The sequence below is a fragment of the Saimiri boliviensis genome, chromosome 2 (assembly GCF_048565385.1).
Source record: "Saimiri boliviensis isolate mSaiBol1 chromosome 2, mSaiBol1.pri, whole genome shotgun sequence".
NCBI classification, from domain to species: Eukaryota; Metazoa; Chordata; class Mammalia; order Primates; family Cebidae; genus Saimiri; species Saimiri boliviensis.
The window spans coordinates 11,646,990-11,662,294 of NC_133450.1; the positions used below are offsets into that span (position 1 = coordinate 11,646,990).

The 15,305-nt window shown below is 49.4% G+C and overlaps 1 long non-coding RNA gene across 3 annotated transcripts in view; it reads right to left on the reverse strand.

Moving 5' to 3' along the window:
- The window catches only part of LOC141583474 (uncharacterized), a 99,838-nt gene that overhangs the window by 60,551 nt on the left and 23,982 nt on the right, over window positions 1–15,305 (reverse strand). For 2 of the 3 annotated variants that reach the window (XR_012516091.1, XR_012516090.1), the window contains exon 2: window positions 4,248–4,344. This is a non-coding gene — a long non-coding RNA (uncharacterized LOC141583474). Of the gene's footprint in view, window positions 1–1,427; window positions 2,547–4,247; window positions 4,345–15,305 lie in introns of those variants that run through there. The other variant, XR_012516092.1, reaches the window with a different exon arrangement.

Genomic DNA, 15,305 nt, shown 5'->3' on the forward strand with positions numbered 1-15,305 from the left:
CTTGCGCCGGGCACTGGGTCAAGAACTGGGGTGGAAACATGGAGACGAAAAGGCCCTTTTCAGAGAAGGGCTCAAAGTTTCACAGATTCAAACTGTTCGGTGTTTTTTTTTTTTTTTTTTTTTCAAGACATCTATATGTGCTGCCAATGTGCTATTACTAAGCCACGTGACGGGGGATGAACAAAGCAGATGCGGACGCAGACGACACCGGGGAGAGGAGATGAGAAGAGAAACACCGTGGCAGGAGGAGCCCTGCTGATGTGTCAGGGGACCAGGCTTCTCAGTGTGGCCTGTTGCTCACTGACGGTGTGACCCAGGACATGCCGCTGGTGCCCCTGCAGGTCTCCGTGTGTGAGGAGCGCCCTCTCCATGGAAGCTTCCATTTGGAAGCACTGTTCCCTACACACAGCCGCCCTCTTGCCGATGGCAAGCCCCTGCCACTCTCTGCCTGAATACCTTTCCTGGCCGCAGGAGGAGGCTACCCCCAAGGTGGAGCTGGCCAGAAACACTGGGACGTTCATGCCCCCCAGAGCAACCCTCAACAAAAGACAAGAGTTGGGGGCTGAAGACCCCAGCCTCCTCTCCCTCAGACAGGAAGATTCTGAAGACACGTGTTTCACGTGTCCCGGGACTCCCTGGAGGCATCTGCTCGTAGCCACCCTGCGTTCTCTCCTCGCCATCCCTGGCTCACATCCCCAACGGGGCTCGCTGGGACCCCTCCCAAATGAACTCCATGCACTCAGATCCTTGTTTCAGGCTCTGCTTTTTGGGGAGCAGAACCCATTTGGGGAGCCAAGTCATCTGTCTGAAGTGGGGAGTCCAGTCCGGAAGGGCTTCAGCCGTCTCTGGCTCCCACCCCATGATTGTCTAGAAAGAGCGAGGGAGGCCCAGAAAGGAGAATTTGCCAACTGCCTTAATGTGACTCTCCTGACCCTGTCCCCAGTCCTCCAGGAAAGCAGCGCTGAGCCCCACTGCCCCCGCCTCCAGCCAAGAGCAAGGGTCAGGGCAGGTGCCCAGGGGACAGGAGAGCACAGATCGTGGAACACCAACATGGGGTGCTCTGGGCTGTGAGTCCCCTGATGATCCCTACCCAAAGCCTAACTAGCCCCTCAGATGCCCCAAGGAGAGAGGCTTTGGAGAACAGGAAGCCAGTTCTGCAGAGGAGAACAGGAAGCCAGTGGGGCCTGAGGGCCAAAGAGCCCTCACTTGGCCTGGCTGCCCCCCGACTCCCTCTGCCACGCACATCACATGCCAGGGCTAAGCCACCAACTGCCCTCGGCTCTCCTGCCCACGCCATTCCCTCTAGCTGGGGTGTGCTCCCGCCCCTCCCTCACAAACTCCTTCAAAAAGGAACTCCAGCCCAGCGCAGTGGCTCACGCCTGTAATCCCAGCACTTTGGGAGGCTGAGGTGGGAGGATCACCTGAGGTCAGGAGTTCAAGACCAGCCCGGCCAACATGGTGAAACCCCGTCTCGACTAAAAATACAAAAATTAGCCGGACGTGGTAGCAGGTGACTGTAATCCCAGCTACTCAGGAGGCTAAGGCAGGAGAATCACTTGAACCTGGGAGTTGGAGGTTGCGGTGAGCCGAGACCATGCCATTGCACTCTAGCCTGGGTGTCAGAGTGAGACTCCACCTCAAAAAAAAAAAAAGAAAGAGAAAGAAAGGAAGGAAGGAAGGAAGGAAGGGAAAAAACCCCTGGCCAAGTGCGGAGAAGCTGGGTTCTGTCTGGGAATGCAGGTTCTCGTTCCCCTCTGCTACTTCTGGGCTGTGTAACCTTCGGAACCTCACCTGTGTGGGCCTCGGTTTCCTCATCCGCAAAGTGGAGAAGACAGGCTTTCCCTCCCAGGCTCAAAGGTGATGACCTAGGTTGTACCTTTTTATGGTCAAACACAGATTTTATCAGCAGGAGGCCCAGAAGGACATGAAACATTTTATGTCATCTTGAACAGGGACTTCTTGGAGGCAGCGGGCCCCAGGCTACGGAACACAGGCGGCTGCCTGTGGTTGTCTTTCTTCTCAGGGTTTAAGGCCCCGCGTACTCACGGGGCACCTCCTTGCCCCAGACCTCATTACCCAGCCAGCTGGGCCCTCAGACAGTCATTGTTCCTCTTCCCCGGGTGTGGAGCTGCCACACGCCAGCATGGGAAATTCCTCCTTTCCCTGCTCTGCGGTCAAACCCCAGCCAAACCCCAGTCCCATCCTGGGACGGCGGACCCCTAAAGGGAAATAGAGGCAGAGTGTTCTGGCTCCAGGAATCAGCTAATGGAACTGTGTTCATTACCATGTAAATGACTTTAATAGCCTGGCTCCCCCTCAGACAATTATTTAGGGGCTTGAGGCCTGGGACTGGAGGACCAGAGGGAGATGGGGGTCTCCACTCAGGGAGGGGTGCAGCATTTCCTTGGCCCAAGAGCTCCCTTCGATGGTTCCTCATGGGCGGGGGTGGACGCACAGTGGCAACCAGAGGGAAGGATGACTTCCAACCTGACCCTGGCCCATGCGGATCCTGGATGTGACACCGAGCTGCAGGCGTCCAGTTCATCCTGGAAGGCAGGGACGGAAAACGACCTCAGACAATCTCTAGCCACTCCCACCCCTCACTGTGCCTAGGGAGAAAGAGAAGCCCAGGGCAGGTGAGTGACTCGTCCAAAGTCACTCCGCAAGGTAAGGGCCAAGCAGGGGCTGGCACCTCGGTTTCCTCGCTCCTGCCCAGGAGTTCTCAAACTGGACGCCCGTGGAACACAGGGTACCTGAGTGTCCTGCCTGGAGCGTCATATGGTGAGATTTTGCTCAGTTTATAGAGAAAAGAATAAAGGGAAAGGGAAGCATTTTCTTGATTTCTGGGTGTAATTTCTGTGGGTTGTTTTTGTTGTTACCTTTTTTTTTTTTTTTTTGAGACACAGTCTTGCTCTGTCACCCAGGTTGGAGTGCAGTACAGCAATCTCTGCTCAGTGCAACCTCTACCTGCTGGGTTCAAGTGATTCTCCTGCCTCAGCTCCCTGTAGCTGGGATTACAGGCGAGCACCACCACACCTGAATCATTTTTTTGTATTTTTAGTAGAGATGGGGTTTCACCATGTTGGCTAGGCTGTTCTCGAACTCCTGACCTCAGGTGATCCTCCCACCTCAGCCTCCCAAAGTACTGGGATTATAGGCGTGAGCCACCACACCCAGCTCTGTGTATAATTTTTAAATAAGATACCCCACAGATATGATATGTAATCATATTTTCTTCCACAAATTTTTTTTTTTTTTTTTACTATGGAATTGATTATGTAAAATGTCATGGTGTTCTATAAAGGACACTGTGACTTTGAGATTCTGTACCCTGGGAGAGACCCTCAGCCTTAAGCATTTATTTTTATCTCAATTTTCCAGATAGGGGAAGAGAAACAGATACTAACAGACTTGCCCTGGGACTCTAATGGATCAGTGCTCTTTATGCCCTATGACTTGTTAGAAGTGTGTGTAATACGTTCTGAGAGAGTGTAGAGCAGGACTCACAAGGGAGGTGGGGAAGAGTGAGGTTCATGACATGCAGAGATGTTGCAGGGACGGTGCGTGCATGAGTGAAGCCCTCGAGCTGTGCTGAGCTGGCCCCGTGACACCGCTCCTGGCTGCTCACAGGTGCAGTTGTGGACGGGAGGTCAGCTCGCACTGGCCTGGAGTGGTTTACTATAGCCTGGCAGTTCTGTGGCCACTTACTAGCTGTGTGACCTTTGGCAATGGCACTATTCTCAGAGACTTGATCTCCGTTTATGTGTGTGTGAGACAGGGTCTCATTCTGTCACCCAAACTAGACTTGCACTCCTGGGCTCAAGCAATCCACCAGCCTTGGGCTCCCAAAGTGCTGGGATTACAGGCGTGAGCCACCATGCCTGGCCTTGGTCTCCTCATCTAAAAAAGAAGAATAAGAATGCTTACCTCGGCTGGGTGCAATGGCTCACGCCTGTAATCCCAGCACTTTGGGAGGCCGAGGCAGACGGATCACCTGAGGTCAGGAGTTCGAGACCAGCCTGACCAACAAGGATAAACCCCATCTCTACTAAAGATACAAAATTAGCCAGGTGTGGTGGCACATGCCTGTCATCCCAGCTACTCAGGAGGCTGAGGCAGGAGAATCTCTTGAACCTAGGAGGTGGAGTTTGCGGTGAGCCAACATCGCACCATTGCACTCTAGCTTGGGCAACAAGAGTGAAACTCGTCTCAAACAAACAAACAAACAAACAAAAAAGAATGCTTACCCCACAGGATGGCTGAAACTATGAAATCAGACGGTGCTCCGCACCTGCCTCGTGCAAAGTAATCATCCGCCTCCTCCGGCTTGGTCTCTGCCTCTCTCTGTAAATAGAGCTACATGTAAATATGCTTAAATTAGGTTCAGGTGCACAGATGTGGGATAAATGCAGTCAGCCATCAAAGCTCCCCCAGCGCCTTCCTTGCACCCCCAGTTTCATATATCCTCCCTGAGACCCAGAGTGCCCAGAAGGGCTCCAGGCTGAGGTCGCTCACACCCCCTAGACTTTGCCTGGCCTGTGGGCAGACCCTGCTGTCTTCTGCTTGGGCGCCCACTGCCTGCCCCCCTCTGCCAGCCCCTAGTTCTGCCCTCAGCAGCCTCCACTGTGAAGCCTTCACTGCTTCCAGAACAGGGGGCCCTTTGGCCCTGATTGACTCTGTGGAGGCCTCAGGCCCCTCCCTCTCCCCTTCTCTCTGTGGCATCAGATGGATGTTCCAGCGCGACCTCAGCCTGGGGTTACTTCCTGGAATCTGCTGGAAGGAAAAGGTAGGGCCGCTGAGCCTCCGCTTCCTCCCCTGGGAATGGAGGAATAACACCGTGTGCACCGAGACCGTACGAGGGAAAGGCGCGGGGGCTGTGAGCTCGTCCAGCAGCAGGGATCGTTAGCCCTTGCAATGGGTGTAACATACAGGCATGAGTGCTGATGTGCAAAATATGCCAGGCTCTTCTTGGCTTGGCGGAGTCTGGCATGCTGCTTCCTGGCCCTGGCTGCCATCTCCCCTTCCCTTCCCGTTTGACCTTGGAAAAAGCCCCTTTCCCTCCACCTGGGCGTGGGTCAGCCCCTGCTCTGTGCTCCACACTGCCCACCCTCCCTGTCCCAGCACAGCTCCCAGAAGACTGCCGTGGGCTGCCCACCCGCCTGTCCCGTGCTGGACTGAGCTCTAGGAAGGGAGGGGCTGTGCCTCATTCACCTGACTCTGGACTGGTTTTGGCTGCAAGGAACAGAAACGAACTAATACTTCATTTTTTGTTTTGTTGTTGTTGTTGTTGTTAAGACAGATTTTCACCTTTGTTGCCCAGGCTGGAGTGCAATGGCACCATCTCGGCTCACCACAACCTCCACCTCCCAGGTTCCAGCAATTCTCCTGCCTTGGCCTCCCAAATAGCTGGGATTACAGGCATGCGCCACCACCCCCTGCTAATTTTTTGTATTTAGTAGAGACGGGGGTTTCTCGATGTCAGTCAGGCTGGTCTTGAACTCCTGACCTCAAGTGACCCACCCGCCTCATCTCCCAAAGTGCTGGGATTACAGGCATGAACCACCTCACCTGGCCCTAGCTAATATTCCTTAATTGAAAAGAGGAGTTTGCTGGAAGGCCATGAACATGGTTTAAGAGGAGCAAAGAAGATGCAGCTAGCCTCAGGAAGGGCTGGAGCCAGAAAGGGGTCGCACCCCACACTTCCCCTTCATCTCTCATCCCTGCTTCTTTCTCCTGTCTCTGCCGGATTTTAAAGTGGAAGTTTCTGTTGATCCCCAAAATGATAGATACACCGTTAGCAAAGTGACAAGTGAACTACCCGCAGTGCACAATGTATAAGTCGGTGGTCAACACCGCTCGGACACCCTTAAGTCCCTCACCCCTCCGGCAGTTACGAAGGTGTTGGGAGTTAGAGGTGGAAGAGTTGGTGGAAGAGGAGCCTCTGGAGCTGTGCCTGGTGATGTGTGTGTCCTTTCCATCAGGATGAGAAACAGCGATACCTAACACTGAAGGAGGCTATGTGTGCCAGCCCCCGTGCCAGGCATTATGCATGCGTGAGCTCACTCAACCCCCCAACAGCATCTGGGGAAGGATCTCTTAGCCCCATTTTGCAGTTGAAAAATCAGGGCTAGGAAAATTATGTAACTTACCCAGTAGATTGCAGAGGTGAGATGCAAAACCAGGCTGCCTGGCTCCCAAGCCCCTGCACCCAGCCCCAGCTGTACTGTGTCATGTATGTGTCTGTGGGTGTAGTGCACAGTGTACTGTGTGTGTTAGGCACTGTGTGTCCACCTGATGGTGTTGATACAGGTGTGCACATGCATGCATGTCTGTGGACACATGTGTGTGCCCCCAGGGGTTACGCACGCATGCATGTTGGCAGGGTAGCACACTGCTTGCTGCGGAAGACTGACGGGGGAGGCACTGGCACACTTGTGTCTGGCTCGTCTATCTCCCATAAGAGCGCTGGTGAGACTTTAAACTTTACCTCCCTGCTTTTTTTTTGTTTAAGACAGAGTCTTGCTCTTGTCACCCAGGCTGGAGTGCAATGACACGATCTCAGCTCACTGTAACCTCCGCCTCCTGGATTTAAGCAATTATCCTGTCTCAGCCTCCTGAGTAGCTGGGACTACAAATGCGTGCCACCATGCCTAGATAACTTTGTATTTTTAGTAGAGATGGGGTTTCGCCATGTTGGCCAGACTGGGCTTGAACTCCTGACTTCAGGTGATCCACCTGCCCTCCATTGAGGCAATGGCCCTGGATCAAGCTGGGGCTCACCAGCTTCCAGGCCTTCTCTGACCAGGGCCTCTACTCCAGGAACCAGGTGCTGATTCAGGGAGCAGCCGGAATAGAGGGGTGAGCAGCGGCCCTGAGCAAGCTGGTGCTCAAAGAGGGCTGGAGGAGTCAGTGAGACCTGCTGCCCAGAGTGCTGCTCCTTCCTCTGCACGCTGTGGCATGACCTGTCTCTCAATATGACCAGTAGTCTAGAACGAACGGTGGAGGCAGGATTTTAAAAAACTTTTTAAAATAATTTTTTTAGAGTTGGGATCTCACTCTGTTGTCCAGGCTGGAGTACAGTAGTGAGATCAGACCTCACTGCACCTTGAAATCCTGGGCTCAAGTGACCCTCCTCCATCAGCTTCCCCACACAATGGGATTACAGGCACAAGCCACCATGCCCAGCTATAATACCTTTCTTTAACAAATACTATGAGAAGTTAAAATTCATCACATAAATTGCCTTCGTCATTCTGTTTAACATTTTGCCTATTATAGATGATACAAAACCATAAACCATCTGTCTTCCATTCAATCCAACTACAAAATAGAAAGTTTCCCACTTAAAAATAGGAGCACCTTCAAAACATTCTTCCTGCAAGTCAAGACATTCCAAATAAAAATTATAAAATATCTAAATTAAAATTTGCTTGCCATTTGAACTGTCATTACTTGTTCAGCTCCTTTTTTACTTTTGAGACATAAAAATAATTGGTTTCCAGTGTGCAATAAATGAACTTTGCTAAAAATTCTGTTTTCAGCTGGGTGCGGTGGCTCACACCTGTAATCCCAGCACTTTGGGAGGCCGAGGCGGGTGGATCACTTGAGGTCAGGAGTTGGAGACCAGCCTGGCCAACATGATGAAACCCTGTCTCTACTAAAAATACAAAAAATTAGCCAGGCGTGGTGGCAGGCGCCTCTAATCCCAGCTACTCAGGAGGCTGAGGCAGGAGAATCACTTGAACCCAGGAACTGGAGGTTGCAGTGAGCTGAGATCATACCATTGTACTCCAGCCTGGGTCACAGAGTGAAACTGGGGCCAAAAAAACAACAACCCTGTTTTCAATACCTGAAATTTGATACAAGTTTCAAAAGTTAAAATTTATTTTGGCATACTTGTTGAACACTGATTAAAAGCTTTCAATTGCTTTCAAACAAAATTTAGAGGACTCATTTACAAAATGTTCAAATCCATTGTATACCCTTAAAATGATCTACAAGGCAATTCTTCAAAGATTCGAACATGTAAAAAATTCAACTGATGACAGACCTCAAAAACAGAAAACATATTGCTGAGCAATGTTATAACAAGCCATGTTGGAGCCTGAGGCCAAAGAAAAATCAATCATACCAATCTTGCCTTTATTTAAAATTTTGATATTTTGTTCATCATGCATTTTTGCATTAATTTTGATTTTCAAAATATTATTTAGAAATATTGGTTGTCTTGATTACTGTGTTTTTTTTGTTCCCTCTTAAAATCTGTACCTGAGGCAGGTGCCTAGACCCAGCCCTGCCGTTGTGCTAAAATATGTTTTATATTCATCATCACCTTTGCCTAAAAATATCATAGTGTAATTACTCCTTTATGTATGCATTTATATACATATATAGCTATAAATTTATAGACAAGTACAGTTTCTACTTCCACTGATACTCCATAACAGCTTGTTTTATTCTAGGTTTCAATTACATGTGCACCACCGCCAATTTCAACTTCATTTCTACTGTGGATTTTTCTAATTGGATGTGAGTATTGTTTTGCTGCTATGTTCTACTGAAATATATATCCATATTTACAAACACAAATACTTCTGTCTTTAATGTTGAACGTTTAAATGGAATTTACAAGAATATTCTCAATAATGTCAGATGTTTCACCCTCACTGGAGTGAATTTCCCAAAGCTTGATTTTAATTTCATCATTGGAACCAACTGATTTTTCTGTTTGAAGCACCTGATGAGATTGATGTAAAACAGCTGAGGGCTGGCGTGTTTGGTCGCTCGGAGCAGAAGCCCTCCTCCTGACTTGGCTCAAGTTGGGGGAATTTGCCGTGGGGAAGATCACCGGGAGCTGGGAGGGAAGTTGCAGAGATCTGAGCTAGATCCCTCATTAGATAGGATGCTGAAAGACCACGAGGGATCTAGGGCAAGTCCACATGCCCAGCCACGGAACATTTCCCTGTTGTCAACATCCGTTTTCTTCTGCTCCCACCTGCTAGTTCTTTCCGGGTAGGTCAAGTTCCTCAACCCAGCAAAATGAACAGCTTAGGTGAGTTCTCGAGCCAAGTGGGTGGCTGGCCTGTGGATTGGCTGTCTGTGGGTCGAATGTCAGCCTTTTGTCCAATCAGCTGAGAACAAGGGGGCAAAGGATGGAGCAGGCTCACTTGGGACAAAACACGGCAGCCTGGAGCACATGGGCGTTTTCCTTAGGACAGGCTATGGTGATGGCCTCAGTGGGCACTGACTGCTGGCCCAGGTCCAGCCTGCACACAGCTGCTGCCTGGACTCAATGACTCCTCCTCTTCCAGGCAGCTCTTCTCTCTGCTGATTGCCTGTCTGACACTGATGCCCTGAGGTAGGTTACTGGAGCCAGTTCTCCATGTCCACTTAGGTGGACAACCTGGCAGGGAAAATGTGTCTTCCATAGTGATCCGTTATTCCCCACCCTGAGACGACATTCCCAGAATTACTAAGGGGAAACTGCCAGCCTCTGCCAATGAAGCCTTGGCATCATCTCAGGACTATAACAGCTATATTTGTGGATCCCTTGCAGGACATTTCTTCATCTCCCTTGCAGCCCTCACAGACATGGCACACTCAACGAGGAGGGAAGATTGTTGAGTGAGACTTCTAGGAAAGCCCCTTGAAAGGGGACAAGCGCCGGGTGCGGTGGCACTTGCCTGTAGTCCCAGCTACTCAGGAGGCTGAGGTGGGAGGATCACTTGAGCCCAGGAGTTCTGGGCTGTAGTGTGCTATGCTGATGGGATCACATCAATATGGTGACCCCCCTTGGAGTGGGGGACCACCAGGTTGCCTAAGGAGAGCTGAAACGGCCCAGGTCAGAAACGCAGCAGGTCAAAACTCCCATGCTGATCAGTAGTGGGATCACACCTGTGAATAGCTACTGCACTCCAGCCTGAGCCACATAGTGAGACCCAATCTTAAAAAAAAAAGCGGGGTTGGGGGGGACAAGCTCAGCCAACGCATGCCTTTGGAGCCTCCCTGCTCCAGAACTGTGGGTGCCCTATGAGAGGCAGAGCAGCCAACTTGGGACCACGAGTGGCAGGAAGGATTCTGGGACCTTGATGGTACTGACAACCCACTGACTTGCCTACCACCATATTCCTTTTACTCAAAGAAAGGAGGCCGGGCGCGGTGGCTCAAGCCTGTAATCCCAGCACTTTGGGAGGCCGAGGCGGGTGGATCACAAGGTCGAGAGACTGAGACCAACCTGGTCAACATGGTGAAACCCCATCTCTACTAAAAATACAAAAAATAAGCTGGACATGGTGGCACGTGCCTGTAATCCCAGCTACTCAGGAGGCTGAGGCAGGAGAATTGCCTGAACCCAGGAGGCGGAGGTTGCGGTGAGCCGAGATCGCGCCATTGCACTCCAGCCTGGGTAACAAGAGCGAAACTCCGTCTCAAAAAAAAAAAAAAAAAGAAAGGAAAAGACCCTTCATTTGTTTAAGTTGCTGTTTGGGGAATCACTCTGAAAGCAATTCCTAACTCACCCAGCCTCCAAATCTCTCCTTTCCCACAATTCGATGAAGCCACCAGGAGGCTTATGTTCCATTCCCGAGTGGTGACCTTCTCCCTCAGCCATGATTTCCTCAACCAGCCACAAGAAGCAGCAGTTCTTAGACACAGAACATAGTCCTAGGAATCATGAGGAGGGAGATTCACATCCCAACACTGCAGGAACTCCTGCTCTGATAGGGCAGAGGCAGAGGGGACATTTACTGAGCATCTATTATGGGCAAGAGGCTTCCAACTATTAGGACTTATTCAATACTCACAAGAACCCTGTGAGGTAGGCATTTGTCCCATCTTATCCATTAGAAAACTGAAGGATGAGGCGACTTGCTTGGTCACACAGCTAGGAGGGTGCGGCACAGCTGAGGATGGAGTTCAGACAGCTGACTCCGCGGCTCTGTTCTCTCCACCGAACTGTGTGGCAGAGCTGTAGGTAACCCCCCAGCAGTCTGGGGACAGCCCCTCCTACCTTTTGGGGGAATTGTTCATGCCCTCCTCCAACCCTAATAGGGGCTGCCAATCACAGGCCCTGGAGTGTTGGTACAAAATCCAGGTTAGGTCAGTCAGTGACCTTCCTTGGAACTTTTTGAATTGAAGTTAAGGGAAGAGGGGACGTCTCTCTGCGAAAGTGAAGCGGGGACATGTGAAGCCAGGCTGGCACATAGAGGAAAGCAGTCTTTATCCAGAGAGAGTGGTATTGACATGCAGAGAGAAGCACAGAGAACCTGGCGGGTCTCCTCCGCCTCAAGGCAGCTACACCCTCCTTTGCCCCATGGTTTGGTTGTGTGAGCCTATACACTTTTTTATTGAGTTCGTTTGAATTTGATTTCTATCATACAGCTGCCAGTGGGAATGCAATATGGTTCAACCACTTTGGAAACTGATAGTTCTGTGAAACCTGGACATGTACATAAGCTGGGGCCCGGCAATTCTACTCCTAGGCCTAGGGCCAACAGAAATTAGTGCACCTGAGGACTTGTGCTAAAGAGCGTTCGGAACAACACTGCTCCCAACAGCCCCAAACTGGAAACAACCTAAATGTCCATCAGCAAGAGAATGGATTTAGTAAACTATGGTATAATGGAATGCTATACAGCAATGAAAATAAGCAATGTACATGCAACAGTATGACTGAATCTCACAGACATCAGATTTAGTAAAAGAGTACATACTGTAGATTCCCTGTCTGTGAAATTCAAGAACAGGCGACACTAATCAATGATGACAGAAGTTAGAATAACTGTGACCTCTGAGGATAGGGGTGGTACTGACTGGGAGGAAGACACAAGGAAACTTCCTAGAGTGCTGGATATGTTCTAGATTTTTATTAGGGCGGCAGTTACAGAGGCAAAATGTCATTGAGCTGTATATGGAAGATTACAGCGTGTGGTGCGCTTTAACATATGTACAGTAAACCTAACCCTCAATTTAAAAAGCATCATCATACCCCTAAAAATAATTAATAAATAAATAGCAGCATCACCGTGCCAGACTCTGAGCCCGGCCTTTGCAGGCCATGTGCATACAGTGACTAGTTCCCACTGTCCTCCCGCTGTGTGACAGGGTGGAGGAGCTTTTACAAAGCCAGGTTCTAACTGTCTGTCTCGGGGCTCAATGAGTTGTAGCTTCAGACTACAGATTGAATATTTTCTCTTTTATCTGAAATGTTTGGGAACAGAAGGGTTTCAGATTTGGGATTTTGGGGGGATTTTGGAATATTTGATACACATAATGAGAAATCTTGGGGATGGGACCCAAATCTAAATACAAAATTCATTTATGGCTCATATATGCCTTATATGCATAGCCTGAAGGCAATTTTATACAAGATTTTAAATAATTTTGCAAATAAAACAGAGTTTGTATGCGTCGACACCTCGGAAAGCAAAGGTGTCATGACGTCAGCCACCCCTGCCGACAGTCGGTGGTGGTTTGGCGCCACCATCATTCTTGACTTTGAATTCATTTGCTGCCAATAAGCAACTGGGGACACTGGGTAAACTGTGTGTTGTGTGCCTGTGACACCCCACACGAGGTCAGCTGTGGAATCTTCCACTTGGGGCATCACGTGGGTGCTCTAAAAGTTTTGGATTTTGGCACATTTCGGATCTGGGACTTCAGATTAGGAATTCTCAACCTGTGGTTTATGTTCCTTGAAGCAACATGAAGAGTGGGAAGGGTCTACAACCATCTGATCTTCGACAAACCTGACAAAAGCAAGCAATGGGAAAGGACTCCCTATTTAATAAATGATGCTGGGGGTCCGGTGCAGTGGCTCATGCCTGTAATCCCAGCACTTTGGGAGGCTGAGGCAGGCAGATCACGAGGTCAGGAGTTTGAGACCAGCCTGATCAACATGGTGAAACCCCATCTCTACTAAAAATACAAAAATTAGCCAGGCATGGTGGCACATGCCTGTAATCCCAGGTACTCAGGAGGCTGAGGCAGGAGAATTGTTTGAACCCAGGAGGCAAAGGTTGCAGTGAATCGAGATCATACCACTACACTCCAACCTGGGCAACAGAGCGAGACTCTCTCTCAAAAAAAAAAAAAAAAAAAAAAAAAAAAAAAAAAAAAAAAAAAAAAAAACACGGTGCTGGGAAAACTAGCTAGCCATTTGCAGAAAACTTCCTTATACCTTACACAAAAATCAACTCGAGATGGATTAAAGACTTAAATGTAAAACCCCAAACCATGAAAGCTCTAGAAGAAAACCTAGACAATACCATTCAGAACATAGGCACGGGCAAAGGCTTCGTGACTGAAACACTCAAAGCAATTACAACAAAGCCAAAATTGGCAAATGGGATCTAATTAAACTAAAGAGCTTCTCCACAGCAAAAGAAACTATCATCAGAGTGAGCAGGCAACCTACAGAATGGGAGAAAATTTTTGCAATCTACCCATCAGACAAAGGTCTAATATTCAGAATCTACAAGGAACTTAAACAAATTTACAAGAAAAAAACAATCCCATCACAAAGTGGGTAGAGGATATGAACAGACACTTCTCAAAAGAAGACATGTATGCTGCCAACGAACCTATGAGAAAAAGCTCATCATCACTGGCCATTAGAGAAATGCAAATCAAAACCAGCATCTTATGCCAGTCAGAATGGCAATCATGAAAAAGTCGGGAAACAACAGATGCTGGAGAGGATGTGGAGAAATAGGAACACTTTCACACTGTTGGTGGGAGTGTCAATTAGTTCAGCCATTGTGGAAGACAGTGTGGCAATTCCTCAAGGATCTAGAACCAGAAATACCATTTGACCCAGTAATCCCATGACTGGGTATATACCCAAAGGATTATAAATCATTCTACTATAAAGACAAAAGCACTTATATGTTTATGATAGCACTACTCACAATAGCAAAGACTTGGAACCAACCCAAATGCCCATCAATCATAGATTGGATAAAGAAAATGTGGCACATATACACCATGGAATACTCTGCAGCCATAAAAAAGAATGAGTTCATGTTTTTTTGCAGGGACATGAATGAAGCTAGAAGCCATAATTCTCAGCAAAGTAACACAGGAGCAGAAAACCAAACACCACATGTTCTTACTGGTAAGTGGGAGCTGAACAATGAGAACACATGGACACACTCGGGCCTGTTGGGGGATGGGGGGCAAGGGGAAGGAGAGCATTAGGACAAATACCTAATGCACGCAGGCCTTAAAACCTAGATGACGGGTTGTTAGGTGCAGCAAACCACCATGGCACGTGTACACTTGTGTAACAAACCTGCGTGTTCTGCACGTGTTCCCCAGAACTTAAAGTAAACAACAAAACAACAACAGAAAAAAGTGGGACGGGAAAGGGAGAAGAGAGAGGAGGGGAGGGGAAGAGAGGTAGAAAAAAAAAAGAAAGCAAGAGAGAGAGGAACTTTTTGTGCTTCCCTTGGAAATGATAGTCCTGCAAGGAAAGCTTTCATTCATCTCAGAGATCTGGAGAGCTCTGAGCTACAGCCTCAAAAATGTTGCCGGGGTAAGAAAAGAGAGGGAGAAATTGATTCCAGGGACCCTCTCCTATTCATAATACGTGGGCCTTACACTATCTTCCAAAGCATGACTTTGCTGTACTACAACTCAAGTTCCATTCAATTTCCATCACGGACATTGGTAAGGTTGGGAGGGGAGTGGAAGCCCAAAGAGGGGGAGAGACGAGAGGAAAAGAAGACACAGTAAACTCTTTTCAGAGACTGCTTCACCTCAGTGTATGGCACCTACCGCAAGCTCCCTGACTGACGGGGAACAGAGAGCCTGATGTTGCTGCCCTAGGGGTGATGGGCATTGGGTAGGCATGGGGTCTGTCCTGGCCAGCAGAAGTCCCTGACACTGTCAGCGCTGGGCAGTGTGCACGCCCTGCACCCAGATAAACAAGAGACCAGCTCCCGGCCTCATGGAGTCCCTGTGTGCCACGGTGAGATGGTGGGTTCTGCAAGAGAGTGCCACCTACATCTCACATGATCTCATCTCCCCTGCCAGTGCCCAGGCCCCAGGATGCTGAACGTTTGCCTCACTGGCCAGCTCTATGGGTGCCTTGACTTCAGAGGTCAGGCCCCCAACCCTCTGCTGAAGGACAGCTGGGCAAAGGGTCCCACTCACCAGAGCCGGACACGTGGCCCAGGCTGGACTAGTGAACTTCTCTCCTGGGTTACAGATGAGATGCCAGAAACTTCCCTCCCTCTAACTGTGGGTGCTAGTGGCAGTCCTGTGAGGTGCTAGGGCCAGGCCGGTGAGGAGGCCCCGCAAGGCAG